Source organism: Phyllobates terribilis, unplaced genomic scaffold, assembly GCF_046119375.1.
Source record: "Phyllobates terribilis strain yellow unplaced genomic scaffold, ASM4611937v1 Scaffold_187__1_contigs__length_3656778, whole genome shotgun sequence".
In the NCBI taxonomy this organism is placed as follows: domain Eukaryota; kingdom Metazoa; phylum Chordata; class Amphibia; order Anura; family Dendrobatidae; genus Phyllobates; species Phyllobates terribilis.
In genome coordinates this window covers 3379013-3399176 of record NW_027362947.1, presented here as the reverse complement: position 1 = coordinate 3399176, position 20164 = coordinate 3379013, and positions in this window count along the sequence as shown.

Below are 20164 nucleotides of genomic sequence, written 5' to 3'. Positions count from 1 at the left end.
CTTGCCACCGGAGCCCGCCACTTTCCGTTGGCTTGCCACCGGAGCCCGCCACTTTCCCGTTGGCTTGCCACCGGAGCCCGCCACTTTCCCGTTGGCTTGCCACCGGAGCACGCCACTTTCCCGTTGGCTTGCCACCGGAGCACGCCACTTTCCCGTTGGCTTGCCACCGGAGCACGCTACTTTCCCGTTGGCTTGCCACCGGAGCACGCCACTTTCCCGTTGGCTTGCCACCGGAGCACGACACAGTCCCGTTGGCTTGCCACCGGAGCACGCCACTTTCCCGTTGGCTTGCCACCGGAGCACGCCACTTTCCCGTTGGCTTGCCACCGGAGCACGCCACTTTCCCGTTGGCTTGCCACCGGAGCACGCCACTTTCCCGTTGGCTTGCCACCGGAGCACGCCACTTTCCCGTTGGCTTGCCACCGGAGCACGCCACTTTCCCGTTGGCTTGCCACCGGAGCACGCCACAGTCCCGTTGGCTTGCCACCGGAGCACGCCACTTTCCCGTTGGCTTGCCACCGGAGCACGCCACTTTCCCGTTGGCTTGCCACCGGAGCACGCCACTTTCCCGTTGGCTTGCCACCGGAGCACGCCACTTTCCCGTTGGCTTGCCACCGGAGCACGCCACTGTCCCGTTGGCTTGCCACCGGAGCACGCCACTGTCCCGTTGGCTTGCCACCGGAGCACGCCACTGTCCCGTTGGCTTGCCACCAGAGCACGCCACTGTCCCGTTGGCTTGCCACCGGAGCACGCCACTGTCCCGTTGGCTTGCCACCGGAGCACGCCACTGTCCCGTTGGCTTGCCACCCGAGCACGCCACTGTCCCGTTGGCTTGCCACCGGAGCACGCCACTTTCCCGTTGGCTTCCCACCGGAGCACGCCACTTTCCCGTTGGCTTGCCACCGGAGCACGCCACTTTCCCGTTGGCTTGCCACCGGAGCACGACACAGTCCCGTTGGCTTGCCACCGGAGCACGCCACTTTCCCGTTGGCTTGCCACCGGAGCACGCCACTTTCCCGTTGGCTTGCCACCGGAGCACGCCACTTTCCCGTTGGCTTGCCACCGGAGCACGCCACTTTCCCGTTGGCTTGCCACCGGAGCACGCCACTTTCCCGTTGGCTTGCCACCGAAGCACGCCACTTTCCCGTTGGCTTGCCACCGGAGCACGCCACTTTCCCGTTGGCTTGCCACCGGAGCACGCCACTTTCCCGTTGGCTTGCCACCGGAGCACGCCACTTTCCCGTTGGCTTGCCACCGGAGCACGCCACTTTCCCGTTGGCTTGCCACCGGAGCACGCCACTTTCACGCTGGCTTGCCACCGGAGCACGCCACTTTCCCGTTGGCTTGCCACCGGAGCACGCCACTTTCCCGTTGGCTTGCCACCGGAGCACGCCACTTTCCCGTTGGCTTGCCACCGGAGCACGCCACTGTCCCGTTGGCTTGCCACCGGAGCACGCCACTGTCCCGTTGGCTTGCCACCGGAGCACGCCACTGTCCCGTTGGCTTGCCACCGGAGCACGCCACTTTCCCGTTGGCTTCCCACCGGAGCACGCCACTTTCCCGTTGGCTTGCCACCGGAGCACGCCACTTTTCCCGTTGGCTTGCCACCGGAGCACGCCACTTTTCCCGTTGGCTTGCCACCGGAGCCCGCCACTTTCCCGTTGGCTTGCCACCGGAGCCCGCCACTTTCCCGTTGGCTTGCCACCGGAGCCCGCCACTTTCCCGTTGGCTTGCCACCGGAGCCCGCCACTTTCCCGTTGGCTTGCCACCGGAGCCCGCCACTTTCCGTTGGCTTGCCACCGGAGCCCGCCACTTTCCCGTTGGCTTGCCACCGGAGCCCGCCACTTTCCCGTTGGCTTGCCACCGGAGCACGCCACTTTCCCGTTGGCTTGCCACCGGAGCACGCCACTTTCCCGTTGGCTTGCCACCGGAGCACGCCACTTTCCCGTTGGCTTGCCACCGGAGCACGCCACTTTCCCGTTGGCTTGCCACCGGAGCACGCCACTGTCCCGTTGGCTTGCCACCGGAGCACGCCACTGTCCCGTTGGCTTGCCACCGGAGCACGCCACTGTCCCGTTGGCTTGCCACCGGAGCACGCCACTGTCCCGTTGGCTTGCCACCGGAGCACGCCACTTTCCCGTTGGCTTGCCACCGGAGCACGCCACTTTGCCGTTGGCTTGCCACCGGAGCACGCCACTTTCCCGTTGGCTTGCCACCGGAGCACGACACAGTCCCGTTGGCTTGCCACCGGAGCACGCCACTTTCCCGTTGGCTTGCCACCGGAGCACGCCACTTTCCCGTTGGCTTGCCACCGGAGCACGCCACTTTCCCGTTGGCTTGCCACCGGAGCACGCCACTTTCCCGTTGGCTTGCCACCGGAGCACGCCACTTTCCCGTTGGCTTGCCACCGGAGCACGCCACTTTCCCGTTGGCTTGCCACCGGAGCACGCCACTTTCCCGTTGGCTTGCCACCGGAGCACGCCACAGTCCCGTTGGCTTGCCACCGGAGCACGCCACTTTCCCGTTGGCTTGCCACCGGAGCACGCCACTTTCCCGTTGGCTTGCCACCGGAGCACGCCACTGTCCCGTTGGCTTGCCACCGGAGCACGCCACTGTCCCGTTGGCTTGCCACCGGAGCACGCCACTGTCCCGTTGGCTTGCCACCGGAGCACGCCACTGTCCCGTTGGCTTGCCACCGGAGCACGCCACTGTCCCGTTGGCTTGCCACCGGAGCACGCCACTGTCCCGTTGGCTTGCCACCCGAGCACGCCACTGTCCCGTTGGCTTGCCACTGGAGCACGCCACTTTCCCGTTGGCTTCCCACCGGAGCACGCCACTTTCCCGTTGGCTTGCCACCGGAGCACGCCACTTTCCCATTGGCTTGCCACCGGAGCACGACACAGTCCCGTTGGCTTGCCACCGGAGCACGCCACTTTCCCGTTGGCTTGCCACCGGAGCACGCCACTTTCCCGTTGGCTTGCCACCGGAGCACGCCACTTTCCCGTTGGCTTGCCACCGGAGCACGCCACTTTTCCGTTGGCTTGCCACCGGAGCACGCCACTTTCCCGTTGGCTTGCCACCGGAGCACGCCACTTTCCCGTTGGCTTGCCACCGGAGCACGCCACTTTCCCGTTGGCTTGCCACCGGAGCACGCCACAGTCCCGTTGGCTTGCCACCGGAGCACGCCACTTTCCCGTTGGCTTGCCACCGGAGCACGCCACTTTCCCGTTGGCTTGCCACCGGAGCACGCCACTTTCCCGTTGGCTTGCCACCGGAGCACGCCACTTTCCCGTTGGCTTGCCACCGGAGCACGCCACTTTCCCGTTGGCTTGCCACCGGAGCACGCCACTTTCCCGTTGGCTTGCCACCGGAGCACGCCACTTTCCCGTTGGCTTGCCACCGGAGCACGCCACTTTCCCGTTGGCTTGCCACCGGAGCACGCCACAGTCCCGTTGGCTTGCCACCGGAGCACGCCACTTTGCCGTTGGCTTGCCACCGGAGCACGCCACTTTCCCGTTGGCTTGCCACCGGAGCACGACACAGTCCCGTTGGCTTGCCACCGGAGCACGCCACTTTCCCGTTGGCTTGCCACCGGAGCACGCCACTTTCCCGTTGGCTTGCCACCGGAGCACGCCACTTTCCCGTTGGCTTGCCACCGGAGCACGCCACTTTCCCGTTGGCTTGCCACCGGAGCACGCCACTTTCCCGTTGGCTTGCCACCGGAGCACGCCACTTTCCCGTTGGCTTGCCACCGGAGCACGCCACTTTCCCGTTGGCTTGCCACCGGAGCACGCCACAGTCCCGTTGGCTTGCCACCGGAGCACGCCACTTTCCCGTTGGCTTGCCACCGGAGCACGCCACTTTCCCGTTGGCTTGCCACCGGAGCACGCCACTGTCCCGTTGGCTTGCCACCGGAGCACGCCACTGTCCCGTTGGCTTGCCACCGGAGCACGCCACTGTCCCGTTGGCTTGCCACCGGAGCACGCCACTGTCCCGTTGGCTTGCCACCGGAGCACGCCACTGTCCCGTTGGCTTGCCACCGGAGCACGCCACTGTCCCGTTGGCTTGCCACCCGAGCACGCCACTGTCCCGTTGGCTTGCCACTGGAGCACGCCACTTTCCCGTTGGCTTCCCACCGGAGCACGCCACTTTCCCGTTGGCTTGCCACCGGAGCACGCCACTTTCCCGTTGGCTTGCCACCGGAGCACGACACAGTCCCGTTGGCTTGCCACCGGAGCACGCCACTTTCCCGTTGGCTTGCCACCGGAGCACGCCACTTTCCCGTTGGCTTGCCACCGGAGCACGCCACTTTCCCGTTGGCTTGCCACCGGAGCACGCCACTTTTCCGTTGGCTTGCCACCGGAGCACGCCACTTTCCCGTTGGCTTGCCACCGGAGCACGCCACTTTCCCGTTGGCTTGCCACCGGAGCACGCCACAGTCCCGTTGGCTTGCCACCGGAGCACGCCACTTTCCCGTTGGCTTGCCACCGGAGCACGCCACTTTCCCGTTGGCTTGCCACCGGAGCACGCCACTGTCCCGTTGGCTTGCCACCGGAGCACGCCACTGTCCCGTTGGCTTGCCACCGGAGCACGCCACTGTCCCGTTGGCTTGCCACCGGAGCACGCCACTGTCCCGTTGGCTTGCCACCGGAGCACGCCACTGTCCCGTTGGCTTGCCACCGGAGCACGCCACTGTCCCGTTGGCTTGCCACCCGAGCACGCCACTGTCCCGTTGGCTTGCCACTGGAGCACGCCACTTTCCCGTTGGCTTCCCACCGGAGCACGCCACTTTCCCGTTGGCTTGCCACCGGAGCACGCCACTTTCCCGTTGGCTTGCCACCGGAGCACGACACAGTCCCGTTGGCTTGCCACCGGAGCACGCCACTTTCCCGTTGGCTTGCCACCGGAGCACGCCACTTTCCCGTTGGCTTGCCACCGGAGCACGCCACTTTCCCGTTGGCTTGCCACCGGAGCACGCCACTTTTCCGTTGGCTTGCCACCGGAGCACGCCACTTTCCCGTTGGCTTGCCACCGGAGCACGCCACTTTCCCGTTGGCTTGCCACCGGAGCACGCCACTTTCCCGTTGGCTTGCCACCGGAGCACGCCACAGTCCCGTTGGCTTGCCACCGGAGCACGCCACTTTCCCGTTGGCTTGCCACCGGAGCACGCCACTTTCCCGTTGGCTTGCCACCGGAGCACGCCACTTTCCCGTTGGCTTGCCACCGGAGCACGCCACTTTCCCGTTGGCTTGCCACCGGAGCACGCCACTTTCCCGTTGGCTTGCCACCGGAGCACGCCACTTTCCCGTTGGCTTGCCACCGGAGCACGCCACTTTCCCGTTGGCTTGCCACCGGAGCACGCCACTTTCCCGTTGGCTTGCCACCGGAGCACGCCACAGTCCCGTTGGCTTGCCACCGGAGCACGCCACTTTCCCGTTGGCTTGCCACCGGAGCACGCCACTTTCCCGTTGGCTTGCCACCGGAGCACGCCACAGTCCCGTTGGCTTGCCACCGGAGCACGCCACTTTCCCGTTGGCTTGCCACCAGAGCACGCCACTTTCCCGTTGGCTTGCCACCGGAGCACGCCACTTTCCCGCTGGCTTGCCACCGGAGCACGCCACTTTCCCGTTGGCTTGCCACCGGAGCACGCCACTTTCCCGCTGGCTTGCCACCGGAGCACGCCACTTTCCCGCTGGCTTGCCACCGGAGCACGCCACTTTCCCGTTGGCTTGCCACCGGAGCACGCCACTTTCCCGTTGGCTTGCCACCGGAGCACGCCACTTTCCCGTTGGCTTGCCACCGGAGCACGCCACTTTCCCGTTGGCTTGCCACCGGAGCACGCCACTTTCCCGTTGGCTTGCCACCGGAGCACGCCACTTTCCCGTTGGCTTGCCACCGGAGCACGCCACTTTCCCGTTGGCTTGCCACCGGAGCACGCCACTTTCCCGTTGGCTTGCCACCGGAGCACGCCACTTTCCCGTTGGCTTGCCACCGGAGCACGCCACTTTCCCGTTGGCTTGCCACCGGAGCACGCCACTTTCCCCTTGGCTTGCCACCGGAGCACGCCACTTTCCCGTTGGCTTGCCACCGGAGCACGCCACTTTCCCCTTGGCTTGCCACCGGAGCACGCCACTTTCCCGCTGGCTTGCCACCGGAGCACGCCACTTTCCCGCTGGCTTGCCACCGGAGCACGCCACTTTCCCGCTGGCTTGCCACCGGAGCACGCCACTTTCCCGTTGGCTTGCCACCGGAGCACGCCACTTTCCCGTTGGCTTGCCACCGGAGCACGCCACTTTCCCGTTGGCTTGCCACCGGAGCACGCCACTTTCCCGTTGGCTTGCCACCGGAGCACGCCACTTTCCCGTTGGCTTGCCACCGGAGCACGCCACTTTCCCGTTGGCTTGCCACCGGAGCACGCCACTGTCCCGCTGGCTTGCCACCGGAGCACGCCACTGTCCCGCTGGCTTGCCACCGGAGCACGCCACTTTCCCGCTGGCTTGCCACCGGAGCACGCCACTTTCCCGCTGGCTTGCCACCGGAACACGCCACTTTCCCGGTGGCTTGCCACCGGAGCACGCCACTGTCCCGGTGGCTTGCCACCGGAAGCACGCCACTTTCCCGCTGGCTTGCCAAGGTAGCACGCCATCATCCATTTAATAAAATGGATCACACTTAGCTTTTTCTTTTATATAATGGGTCCATATAGTTTTTCATTGAATATATTGGGCCCTACATAACCTTACATTTAATATATATAATCGTCTTATCATGTCTGTCTGTCCTTCTGTCCAGGAAGTCCTGCGTCGCTGATTGGTCCGACCGTGGTCAATCAGCGACGTGGGATTTCAGAAAAAGATGGCGGCCATTAGCAGCTCATCTGCCGCACGGAGGTCAGCGGCGATGTAGCCGGGAGATGACCGGCGCTAGCAGCAGAAGTACCCCGACCAGCGGCGCCGCTGACCTCCATGCGGCTACCGTTGGGAGATCAGCGGTTAGGGCCGCTGATCTTCCGACGGAAAGTGTGAAGGGAGGACCGGGGAGCGGCGCCACCGGTCGGGATACTTCTGCTGCGAGCAGACGGTCATTTCCCGGCTGCTCGCAGTGGAAGTACCCGCACAGGCAGCGCCGCTCCCCTGTCCTCACTAATACGATTCGGCGGCCACGACCAATCAGCGATATTGGCTCCAAATTTAAACACCGCTCTGCACAGAGGTCAGTGGCGATGCAGCCGGTCATCTCCCGGCTGCTCGCAGCAGAAGTACCCCAACCTGCGGCGCCGCTGACCTTCAGGCTGAGTTCACACGATGCGTATTTCATGCGTTTCCGCGGCGTTTTTGCAGTTGCGTAAACGCCGCGGAAACGCATGAAAAACGCATGGTAGAAGGGAAGCAATGTTCCCCAATGGAAATCCGCATGTGCTGTGCCCATGATGCGGATTTTTCCGCAGCGTTAACGCTGCGGTCAAAAATCCGCAGCATGTCAATTAATTTTGCGGAAACGCGGCGATTTCGCCGCCATTGACTTGCATTAGAACGCGCCAATTCCGCAAGACAGCATTTGTACTTGCGTTATTTGCGCGTTCTAATATGCGGATGGTACCCGGGTGTGGAGGACAGGAGAGTCTCATCCACACCCAGGTACCATTAAAAAAGCTGTAAAAAAAGAATAAAATAAAAAATAAATGTATTCTTACCTTCTGTCGGCCCGCGCAGCGCTCCCGCTTGGTTCCCGGCACTTGCAGTGAGTTGTAGGACCTGCGGTGACGTCAGAGTCATGTGACGGGTCACGTGACGCTGACGTCGGCAGGTCTTTCAATTCAAAGTTGCCGGCAGCCGGGAACTTTGTAAAGCGGGACAGCGCGGACCATCGGAGGTAAGTATATACACTCTCTCGGGTCACACTATATAAATCCATGCTGTTTGCATGGATTTATATAGTGTGACCTAGTTGTCAAGCACTTTCCAGGTGATGCTAAAATCGCCTGGAAAGCGCTTGTCAATCTGCATGCGGAAACGCATGTCAATCTGCATGTGGATCCGCATGTATTCTGCAGGAAAAACGCATGCACAATCTGCATGCGTTTTTTCTGCCAGGGAGATGCAGAAATGATGCAGAAATTTTCTGCTTCATTTCTGCGTCGTGTGCACATACCCTCATGCGGCTACCTTCGCTAGATCAGCGGCTAGGGCCGCTGATCTCCCGACGGCAAGTGTGAAGGGAGGACCGGGGAGCGGCGCCGCCGGTTGGGATACTTCTGCTGCGAGCAGCCGGTCATCTCCCGGCTGCTCACAGTGGAAGTACCCGCTCCCCGGTTCTCACTAATACGATTCGCTGATTGGTCGCGGCCGCCAGCCGTGACCAATCACCGGTTTTGGCGCCAAATTTAAACATGCTCTCCGGTTCTCACTAACACGGTTCGCTGATTGGTCGCGGCCGGCCGCATACATATTCTAGAACACCCGATGAGTTAGAATCGGGCCACCATCTAGTTTAATATAATGGGCCACAAATTGCCTTCTAGTTATTACAAGAGGTCCTGCATAGTCTTCCATTTATTTTAATAGGCCCCATATAACCTTTCAGCATCTGAAACAACGGATACTGAAAGCCTGTGCTAGCATTTCTTCTGCGGTGTTGCTATCAGTGTGTCAAGAGTGGGAGAAGAGGGTTGCATTGACAATCCAACACAATGGGCAGCACTTTAAACACATTTTATAAGTGGTCATAAACTTGTAAAAAATTCATGAAAGAATAAAGTTATGTTAAAACCAAGCACACCATTGTATTTTCTTATGAAATTCTCAATGAGTTTGATGTGTCACATCACCCTCTTCCCATTGAAAAAAATAAAGTTAGATCCAAAATGGCCGACTTCAAAATGGCCGCCATAGTCACCACCCATCTGGAAAAGTTTCCCCCTCCCATATACTAATGTGCCATAAACAGGAAGTTGACATCACCAACCATTCCATTTAATTTAGGTGTATCCATATAAATAGCCCACCCTGTATTATTACCATTTTTATTATTGCTGTACATACTGTAGCTTTTCATTTAATTTATTGGGCCCCATATAGGCTTCCATTTAATATAATGGGCCCCACATAGCCTTCCATTTAATTTAATGGGGTCCACATAGCCTTCCATTTAATTTAAAGGGGTCCACATAGCCTTCCATTTTATTTAATGGGGCCCACATATGTTTTTATTTAATATAAAGAGCCCCACATAAGCCCCTAATTAATATAATTGGCCCCACCTTGCTTTCCATATAAAATAATGGGTCCCACATAGCCCTCCCTTTTGTTATGATGAGCCTTACATATCACACCATTTCCCGATGGTCTGCCACCGAAGTACACCATTGGCTGCTGGGGTGCCACTGGAACACACTCTTTACAGTTGGGGTGCCAAAAGAGCACACCTTTCACCATTAGCATGCCACCGGAGTACACTTTTTGCCACTGGCATGCCACTGAAGCACACCCTTTACCATTGGAGTACCATCGGGCACACCCTTTACCGTTGGTGTGCCATCGGAGAACTCTATTTCCCGTAGGCCTACCAGAGGGGCCCAATATGTGACCTTTTTTGCTTACCACCGGGGCACCCATCTTGGGCTTTTTAGCTTCCACCGGGGTGCACTCTTTGGCCTTTTAGCTTACCACCGGGGCACCCAACTTGGGCTTTTTAACTGCGACCGGGGTACACTCTGACCATTTTGCTTACCACCGGGGCACTCATTTTAGGCTTTTTTAGCCTGCCACCGGGGTGCACTTTTTGGCCTTATTGCTTACCACTGGGGCGCACTCTAGGGCTTTTTAGCCTACCACCAGGGTACATTCTTTGGCCTTATTGCTTATCACTGGGGCGCACTCTAGGGCTGCTCAGTCTGCCACCAGAGTCTACTCTTTGGCCTTTTTGCCATTGGTGTGCCACCAGAGCACACCCTATGACGTTGGAGTGCCACCGGAGCACACCCTTTACCTTTGGAGTGCCACCGGAACACACAATTTGCCATTGGCAAAAGTATAATGGACCCCCACATAGAATTCTATAAAGTATAATGGCCCCCACATAGCCCTCTATATAGTATAATGAGCCGCACATTGCCTTCCATGTACTATAATTTAATTTATTGGGCTCCACATAGCTTTTCATTTAATTTATTGAACCCCACATAACCGTCAATTTAATATAATAGGCCGCACTGGACTCCATTTAATATATTGGACCTGACATAGCCTTCCATTTAATAAAATGGGGCCAAAATATCCCTCTATTTAATATAATGGGCACCAAAAAGCCTTCCATGTTTTATATTGGGCACCACATAGCCCTCTATTTAAAACAATTGGCCCCACTTAACCTTCCATTTAAAATATTGGGCCCCACATAGCTTTACATTTAATTTACTGGGCTCCATATAGGCTTCCATTTAATATAATGGGCCCCACATAACCCTCCATTTAATATAATGGTCCCCACATTGCCTTCCATTTATTATAATGGAGCCAAGATACATCTCTATTTAATATAATGGACAAAACACAGGCTTCCATTTAATATAATTGGCGCTACATAGCCCTTTATTTGATAAATGCGCCTCACATAGCCCTCCATATAATATTATGGGCCCCGCAACGCTTTCCATTTAATTTAATAGGCCTCACATAGCCCTCAATTTAATACAGAGGGCCCCACAAAACCTTCCAGATAACATAGTGGGCCCCAATATAGCTTTCTTTTTAATGTATTGGTCCCCACATAGTCCTCTATTTAATATAATGGGCCTCACATAGCCTTCCATTAAATATCATGGGCCCCATATAGAATTTATCATATACGTAGATGTCCCTTTAAGATAACGGGCCCCACATAGCTTTCCCTTTAATATAATGGGCCCCACATAGATTTTATTATTATATAATGGGCCCCACATAGCTTTCCCTTTAATATAATGGGCCCCACATAGCTTTCTCTTTAATATAATGGACCCCACATAGCTTTCCCTTTAATATAATGGGCCCCACATAGCTTTCTCTTTAATATAATGGGCCCCACATAGCTTTCTCTTTAATATAATGGGCCCCACATAGCTCTCTCTTTAATATAATGGGCCCCACATAGACATCCATTTAATATAATGGGCCCTACGTAGATGTCCCTTTAAGATAACGGGCCCCACATAGCTTTCCCTTTAATATAATGGGCCCCACATAGCTTTCCCTTTAATATAATGGGCCCCACATAGCTTTCTCTTTAATATAATGGGCCCCACATAGCTTTCCCTTTAATATAATGGGCACCACATAGATTTTATTATTATATAATGGGCCCCACATAGCTTTCCCTTTAATATAATGGGCCCCACATAGCTTTCTCTTTAATATAATGGGCCCCACATAGCTTTCTCTTTAATAAAATGGGCCCCACATAGCTTTCTCTTTAATATAATGGGCCGCACATAGCTTTCCCTTTAATATAATGGGCCCCACATAGCTTTCCCTTTAATATAATGGGCCCCACATAGCTTTCCCTTTAATATAATGGGTCCCACATAACTTTTTCTTTAATATAATGGGCCCCACATAGCTTTTTCTTTAATATAATGGGCCCAACATAGCTTTCTCTTTAATATAATGGGCCCCACATAGCTTTCTCTTTAATATAATGGGCCGCACATAGCTTTCTCTTTAATATAATGGGCCCCACATAGCTTTCTCTTTAATATAATGGGCCCCACATAGCTTTCTCTTTAATATAATGGGCCCCATATAGGTTTCTCTTTAATATAATGGGCCCCATATAGCTTTCTCTTTAATATAATGGGCCCCACACAGCTTTCTCTTTTATATAATGGGCCCCACATAGCTTTCCCTTTAATATAATGGGCCCCACATAGCTTTTTCTTTAATATAATGGGCCCCACATAGCTTTTTCTTTAATATAATGGGCCCCACATAGCTTTCTCTTTAATATAATGGGCCCCACATAGCTTTCTCTTTAATATAATGGGCCCCACATAGCTTTCTCTTTAATATAATGGGCCCCACATAGCTTTCTCTTTAATATAATGGGCCCCACATAGCTTTCTCTTTAACATAATGGGCCCCACATAGCTTTCCCTTTAATATAATGGGCCCCACATAGCTTTCTCTTTAATATAATGGGCCCCACATAGCTTTCTCTTTAATATAATGGGCCCCACATAGCTTTCTCTTTAATATAATGGGCCCCACATAGCTTTCTCTTTAATATAATGGGCCCCACATAGCTTTCTCTTTAATATAATGGGCCCCACATAGCTTTCTCTTTAATATAATGGGCCCCACATAGCTTTCCCTTTAATATAACGGGCCCCACATAGCTTTCCCTTTAATATAATGGGCCCCACATAGCTTTCCCCTTAATATAATTGGCCCCACATAGCTTTCCCTTTAATATAATTGGCCCCACATAGCTTTCCCTTTAATATAATGGGCACCACATAGATTTATTATAATATAATGGGCCCCACATATCCGTCCCTTTAATATTATGGACCCCACATAGATTTATTATAATATTATGGACCCCACATAGATTTATTATAATATTATGGACCCCACATAGATTTATTATAATATAATGGGCCCCACATAGATTTGTTATAATATAATGGGCCCCACATAGATTTATTATAATATAATGGGCCCCACATAGATTTATTATAATATAATGGGCCCCACCTAACCCTCCAGTTTATACACTGCAGTCGCTCTCTTTCTTCTCTTCTTTACCTAGTCCAGTCTTTCGTGACGACTTCCCGCCATGATTCGTCTTTGCAGTTTGCTGTCCAGGTTTCGGCTGCTCCGCACTTTTCAGCAGATCACCGCACTCCTGAAAAACAAAAATGTTACAAATATAAGCGACTTAAATAAATAATGCTGCCCACTGTGCCACCAAATGCAAATATGTGCCACACTGTGCCCATGAGTATATCATTCACCGCAATGAAGTCTGCTCCACTGAGAATATAAATCAGTCACTAGCTTGTGCCCCCGTTATAAATAGTGTTGAGCGAGCACTAAAATGCTCGGGTGCTCGAAGCTCGGCCCGAGCTCGCCGTGATACTCGGGTGCTCGACCCGAGCAACGAGCCCATGTTAGTCTATGGGAGACCTGAGCATTTTTGCGGAGGCACCCCCGGCAGTCTGTAGAAAGCCTAAAAAGTGCCCAAAATGATAGTGACAGTGCTCAGATGACATGGGGACAGCATGGGGATCGCCCCAGGAAGCATTTCTGACCCCCAGGTCACTGTTGTCAACAACGTGGTCAGAGGTATTAAGCCACTTTTACAGGCTCATAAGAAAATGTTCAAAAACGAAAGTGAAACTTTTTTCCTGTGAAATATGTTAAGGAATTTCTTTTCCAGGGTAAAGACTTGTGTATAAGGTAAAATAAATAACCAAAAACAAAAATACTCCTCCACACCTTGGGCTATGTTCACAAGTAGCATTTTTTATGCGTTTTTGCACTTTTGTATTGCTTTCAACTGTGACAAATGCATTCACCGGGAAATGTCATTTTAACATTTTACAACCTTATCTGGCCATGTGCTGTGTGACACATGCATATAGTGCTGAAAAGACATGGGAACAGCATGGGGAAGACCCCTGGAAGGATCTCTGACTCCCAGGTCACTGCCTAAAAGTGTGCCCATCAGAAGTGATCCTTGCCGCATCAGAAGATGCAGACTTGCAACTATCCCCGTGCAAGTCCTTGTCCCAGGGCAGTGTTCAATTATACCTCCCCCATTCCTTGCAATGCAAGCGCAAATATGCAGCCAACCACCCACCCACCCCCAGGCTGCAATACCATACTGCTAGCTTGCACTTGAAATTGGGCCTTTTAGTTTTGAGGAGGCCGAAGCTGGCCACTACCTCATGGCTGCTTCGGCAGCGAGGTATCCATACTCAGTCCCCAGCCGCCCGGCGGCCGGGTGTCCACACCTGGTCCCCAGCCGCCTGGGGGAGGCGGGGTGTCCATAGACGGTCCCCAGCCACCCCGATTTCTCCGCGGAACATCCCCACACACTTTTCTTAGACTGGCCTGCTTTAGGGCAGCATTGGACAAGCCCACTAGAGAAACCGACTCCATCAGGGGAGGTGAGAATGCCAAGGTGAGGAGCATGATGATGATAGAAGTTAGCATCTGCTTTGTTTTGTTGGAATGCAAGCATAAGTGTGCAACCTGCCACCAACCCACCCCGAGGCTGCAATACCATACTGCTAGCATGCGTGCACTTGAAATTGGGCCTTTTAGGCATGTGGAGGCCAGAGCTGGCCACTACCTCATGGGTGCTTCGGCAGCGAGGTATCGATACTCAGTCCCCAGCCGCCCGGCGGCCGGGTGTCCATGCTCGGTCCCCAGCCGCCGGGGGGCGGCCGGGTGTCCACACTCGGTCCCCAGCCGCCCCGCGGCCAGGTGTCCATAAACGGTTCCAAGCCGCCCCGATTTCTCCGCGGAACATCCCCCCACACTTTTCTTAGACTGGCCTGCTTTAGGGCAGCATTGGACGAGCCCACCAAAGAACCCGACTTCTCCGGTGGGCCCTGGCTTCTTTATCAGGGGAATTGAGAGTGCCAAGGTGAGGAGCATGATGAGGATGATAGAAGTTAGCATCTGCTTTGTTTTCAAGGAATGCAAGCGCATGTATGTAGTAGCGGCTAGGCCTGAGGTGGTCAGCGTTTTGGCGCATATCCTACCTCCTCCGAGGATTGCTGGATGTTTTCCTGCTACTATCCAAGTTCTATGACTCTCGTTAAAACAAAGCTTCAAGTGATAAATGATGGATGAGGTAGTGGCAAAGGAGAAAGAGCAGGAGGAACAGGGACCATTCACATCAATATCAGGCCAGTCAACCACATATGTCTTGTAGGATATGTTTCTGTAACAAAAGGAGCGGTTTGGCTACACAGTTATAGGGCATACAGTGAGTGCAATGCCTACCAAAACTTTTGAGGCACTCCAATGCCCCTTGGAAATGACATGGAGGTCAGAGGGCCTTAACTAAACCTTTTTTTCCATTTATGGCAACTGGGTCTCCTGTGCACTGTTGGCCTAAGCAGTGAATGGAAGGCTTTCCAAAAATTATAAGGAACTGCAATGCCCCTGGAAACAGATGTGGATTACAGCGTACTAAAAACCTTCTACCCATTATTGGGGAGTGTGTCTCCCTTAGTTTTCACCTTTGCATTGAAAAGCAAAAGCTGACTAAAATTAGGAGGAAATGCAATGCCCGTTGGAAGAGTCATGGAGATTAGAGGTAAGGTAATTAAAAACAACATTTCAATGCCCCTTGGAAGAGCTGTGGAGTTCAGAGTGGCTTAAGAAGACGCTTTTAATGCCCCTTTGAAGAGACGTGGAGGTCACAGTAGCTTAACAAGACGGTTTTAATGCCCCTTACAAGAGCCATACAGTACAGCATCTTAAAAACATTATTCCCATTATTGGGGAGTGGGTCTCCCATAGTATTTGCTTATGCCTTCCAAGCAAAAGCTTCCAAAAATTATGAGGAAATGCAATGCCCGTTCAAAGAGTTGTGGAGGTCCCAGTAGCTTAACAAGACGCTTTTAATGCCCCTCAGAAGAGACGTGGAGGTCAGAGTGGCATAACAAGACGGTTTTAATGCCCCTTACAAGACACGTGGAGGTCAGAGTGGTATAACAAGACGCTTTTAATGCCCCTCAGAAGAGACGTGGAGGTCAGAGTGGTATAACAAGACGGTTTTAATGCCCCTTACAAGAGACGTGGAGGTCAGAGTGGTATAACAAGATGGTTTTAATGCCCCTCAGAAGAGACGTGTAGGTCAGAGTGGTATAACAAGACGGTTTTAATGCCCCTCTGAAGAGACGTGGGGGTCAGAGTGGTATAACAAGACGGTTTTAATGCCCCTTACAAGACACGTGGAGGTCAGAGTGGTATAACAAGACGCTTTTAATGCCCCTTACAAGAGACGCTCATTATTCTGGCATTTGGCAAATATTAAAAATGATGGTAATCCTAATTGACCTAAAATGGGAAAGGTTTATTCTGATTTCATGTCAGATATTGAGAAAAACCTGCAGATGTGTCTATTTATACAGTGTATGGAAACTTCTGATTTCAACTCTGTATATATATATATATATATATGTGTATAATATATACACGGCGAAGCTCACACAACACAACACCCACAGCAGAGGAACTGGCTGCACACACACCTGCTCCTGTCAGTGCTGTGAGCGCTCCTCATATCGCTGCTGGCTCCGCCCCTCATGTCGCTGTTGGCTCAGCCCCTCATATCGCTGCTGGCTCTGCCCCTCACATCGCTGCTGGCTCCGCATCTCATATCACTGCTGGCTCCGCCCCTCATGTCGCTGCTGGCTCCGCCCCTCATATCGCTGCTGGCTCTGCCCCTCACATCGCTGCTGGCTCCGCCCATCAGCCGCTCACAGTCCTCAGCAATATGGAGACATCCGCACTGATCAGAATCCTCGGGGGCGTGGTCTGTCACTGTAGTCACACAAGGGTTGTCATGGAGATCTCAAGGGAAGGCAGGTGGGCGGGGCTTAGAGCAGGAAGTAGAAGCCGTGCAGTGTGATTGGCTCCTTACCTTCTGCCAGTAATGGAGCAGATATATGGCTCCTATATAATGGAGGGGGTTCAGGAGGGGTTCCCCACCCTAAAGGTCAGGGGATAAATAATACTGGACATGAGCGAGGGCAGGAGGACATTTTTCTATATTGTAAGAAATCTGATTTCTTCTTTCCTCACAGTTTTTCCTGTGCAAGGCCACATGTATTGTGCGATAATCTGTGAATATGGGGGGATCTGCTCCTCACATCCACATCAATCCCCCCACGTCTGAGCTCTCCCTTACAGGGGTCTTCTGCTCTGCACATTGATGCCGTATCCATGGAGATGACATCATGGCCGGTACATGCGGATCTCCCCGATGGGACCCTCATGTATCTGGAGGACGAGGCACTGCTGCTCCTCGGGGAGAGGGGGCACAATTCCTGTACACATGATACAGGGGCTTCTGCCATCTCTGGGCTGAGAATAATGCTGGCAGCGTGCAGTCTACATGATGTGAGGATTACAAGTCTGCAGTCACAGAGAGTCACACAGATGACTGCAGCCTTCAGCTTCACACCGGACAATCCCTTTAAATACATGTATATTGGTCTAAAAAGACTTTTTACTATTTTGCTTCTTGTAACATTTGCTCTGTTCGGCCTTTACCAGCTTTTTGTTTCCCAGCAGCACATTGATGGCTGCAGAATGAGTTAACTTGAGATTCAGTCAGTGAGCTCCTTATGATGTGGAGTTTCCAGAGCTTTTATTTCTGCGATGATTTATGACTGCATCAGAGATCAGCCCAACTTTCATGCTGGTCTGTGAACATAATCAGCACAGAGAAGGTCAGAATGAGCTCACTGATAAATTCTCAGTGAGCTCATTCTGCAAGTAGCAATGCAAAGGAAATAAAAAAGCCAAATTGTTTATGAAACGTTATTGAAAAAATATTTGTATGTATATATTTAGCCCAAAATGTCTGAGTGTCCATATCCTTAGTACCAGCACAGCTGAGGATTTGGTATAATCAGGGGCGTACATAGGACGCAGAAATTCTAATTGGGCCCCCCCCCAGCAATAAAAATGTAAATAATTGTCGGGGTCGCAGAAGATCAGATCTCACAACCTTCCAGCCTTTACATAGTAATTTTCCTCCTGCTGAAGTCCTAGATCCCTTTTTCATTGCCCATAAACTGTGGTGCCAACAAAAGTGCCCCCCAAACACGGTATGATACCCCCATGGTGAATTCCTCCATATGCGCAGTACAATGACCCTACTGTACCCGACCTCAACTTCCAGGGTAAAGTATGATCCCCCAACTGCCCCACACCTCTCCACACTCCATAGAGTATAATGCACTCAGTATAAGACTCTCGCCATGGTTCTCCACACAGTATAAGGCACTCGCCATGGTCCTCCACGCAGTATAATGCACTCCCTCGTGGTCCTCCACGCAGTATAATGCACTCCCACGTGGTCCTCCACACAGTACAATGCACTCCCCGTGGTCCTCCACACAGTATAATGCACTCCCCCATGGTCCTCCACACAGTACCATGCACTCCCCCATGGTCCTCCACACAGTACAATGCACTCCCCCATGGTCCTCCACACTGTACAATGTACTCCCCCATGGTCCTCCACACAGTATAAAGCCCCCGTCTCACATAGCGATATCGCTAGCGAGATCGCTGCTGTGTCACGGTTTTGGTGACTCACCAGCGACCTCACCAGTGATGTCGCTATGTGTGACACTTTGCAACGATCAGGCCCCTGCTGTGAGGTTGCTGATCGCTGCAAAGTGTCCTGGACCATTTTTTGGTCGTTGGCCTCCCGCTGGCCAGCACACATCGCTGTGTGTGACCAGCGGGACCAACGATCTGGCTGGTAACCATGGTAAACATCGGGTTACTAGGGGCACGCGCGCACTTAGTAACCCGCTGTTTACCATGGATACCACTCTGCTACGGTGCGCGGAGGCTACCGTTCACCTTAGCAGAGTCGTATCCATGATAAACAGCGGGTTACTAGGGGCACACGCGCACTTAGTAACCTGATGTTTACCATAGTTACCAGCCTGCTCCTGCTTAAGCAGCAGGCTGGTAACAGGAGCAGGACATCGTGGAACGATTCTTTCCACAATATCGCTGCTCCCCTGATCGCTGGTGAGCCTGCCTGTTTGACAGCTCCCCAGCGATGTATTAGCGATGCAGCAACGATCCCTGACAGGTCGTATCGTTGTCGGGATCGCTGCTGCATCGCTTAGTGTGACGGGGCCTTAAGACACTCGCCATGGTTCTCCACTCAGTATAATGCATTCCCCCATGGTCCTGTACGCAGTATAATGCAGCCCCCCATAGGGTAAAATGCAGCCCCCCCCCACCCGTAGGGTAAAATGCAGCCCCAGTCCTCCAGTATTATCAGTACACAATGATTTAAAAAATAAATACATACTTACCGCTCCTCGTTCCCCGCTGCTTCAGTCTCTGCAGCTGATCACCTCAGCAGCTGCCAGCTCCACTGTCTGACACAGCGTGGCGCGTCATCATGCTGCTGCGTCAGACGCAGAGGAGGAATGATGGGAGAGGGAGTGTCACATGATGCTCCCTCCTCCAGGTTTTCGTGGGCCCCGGGCGAAAGAGTCTCAGTGGCCCCTTTAACACATCCAACCATTCATGATGCACAGATACAGCAGAGAAATTATAGATATAGTACAATGCCAAAAATTTCACTGACTTCTTACATTTCATGAGTGATATCTACTGTAAATTCTACAATAGCTCAGAAACCGGTGAATCCTCACAGCGCACAGTGCAGACCGGACAGTATAGTCCTCCATACAGTGTTATTGCACCACATAGTCCTCCATACAGTATTATGAGCCCTATATAATGCTCCATACAAAATACTGGATCCCATATAATTCACCATAGAGAATACTGCCTGGTCCCCATGTAATGCCATATGCAGGCTGGACCCCATACAGAGGCCCCACAAGCCCGCTGCATCCTCCCCGGGGCCCCCACAAGCCGGCTGCATCCCCCCAGGGCCCCCCTCAAGCCTGCATCACTCCCCCCAGAGCCCCCACATGCCTGCAGCATCCCCCCCATAGACCCCACAAGCCCGCAGCATCCCCTTAGGGCCCCCACAAGCCCGCAGCATCCCCCCGGGGCCCCCACAAGCCCTGGACCGTACCTGCATCACCACCAGTAAAGGTATTGAAGTTTACCCTTGTGTGTGTGCCTGTACTTCCTCTGGGACCGTCCTGCCGTCTCCCTCCTGCTTCCACCATCTTTCTACACCTCTACACTGCCCTGAGGCCTGCTCTACCTGTGGGGAGCCGTCCCATCATAGCTGCCCCTAACATCAGCCTCAGTGGACTGTCGCAGCGCTGGTAACCTCTTACCAGAATCCACAGGTGGCGTCACGACAATTTCCCCTATAAGCATCCCCCCCCCCTTTGAGTGACCGCCCTGGGCCACGAACTGGGCCAGCCACCGTGATATCCCCCGGCAACCAGAGGCCCGGCTGCCGAGTGCCCCACGGCCCTGGGGGC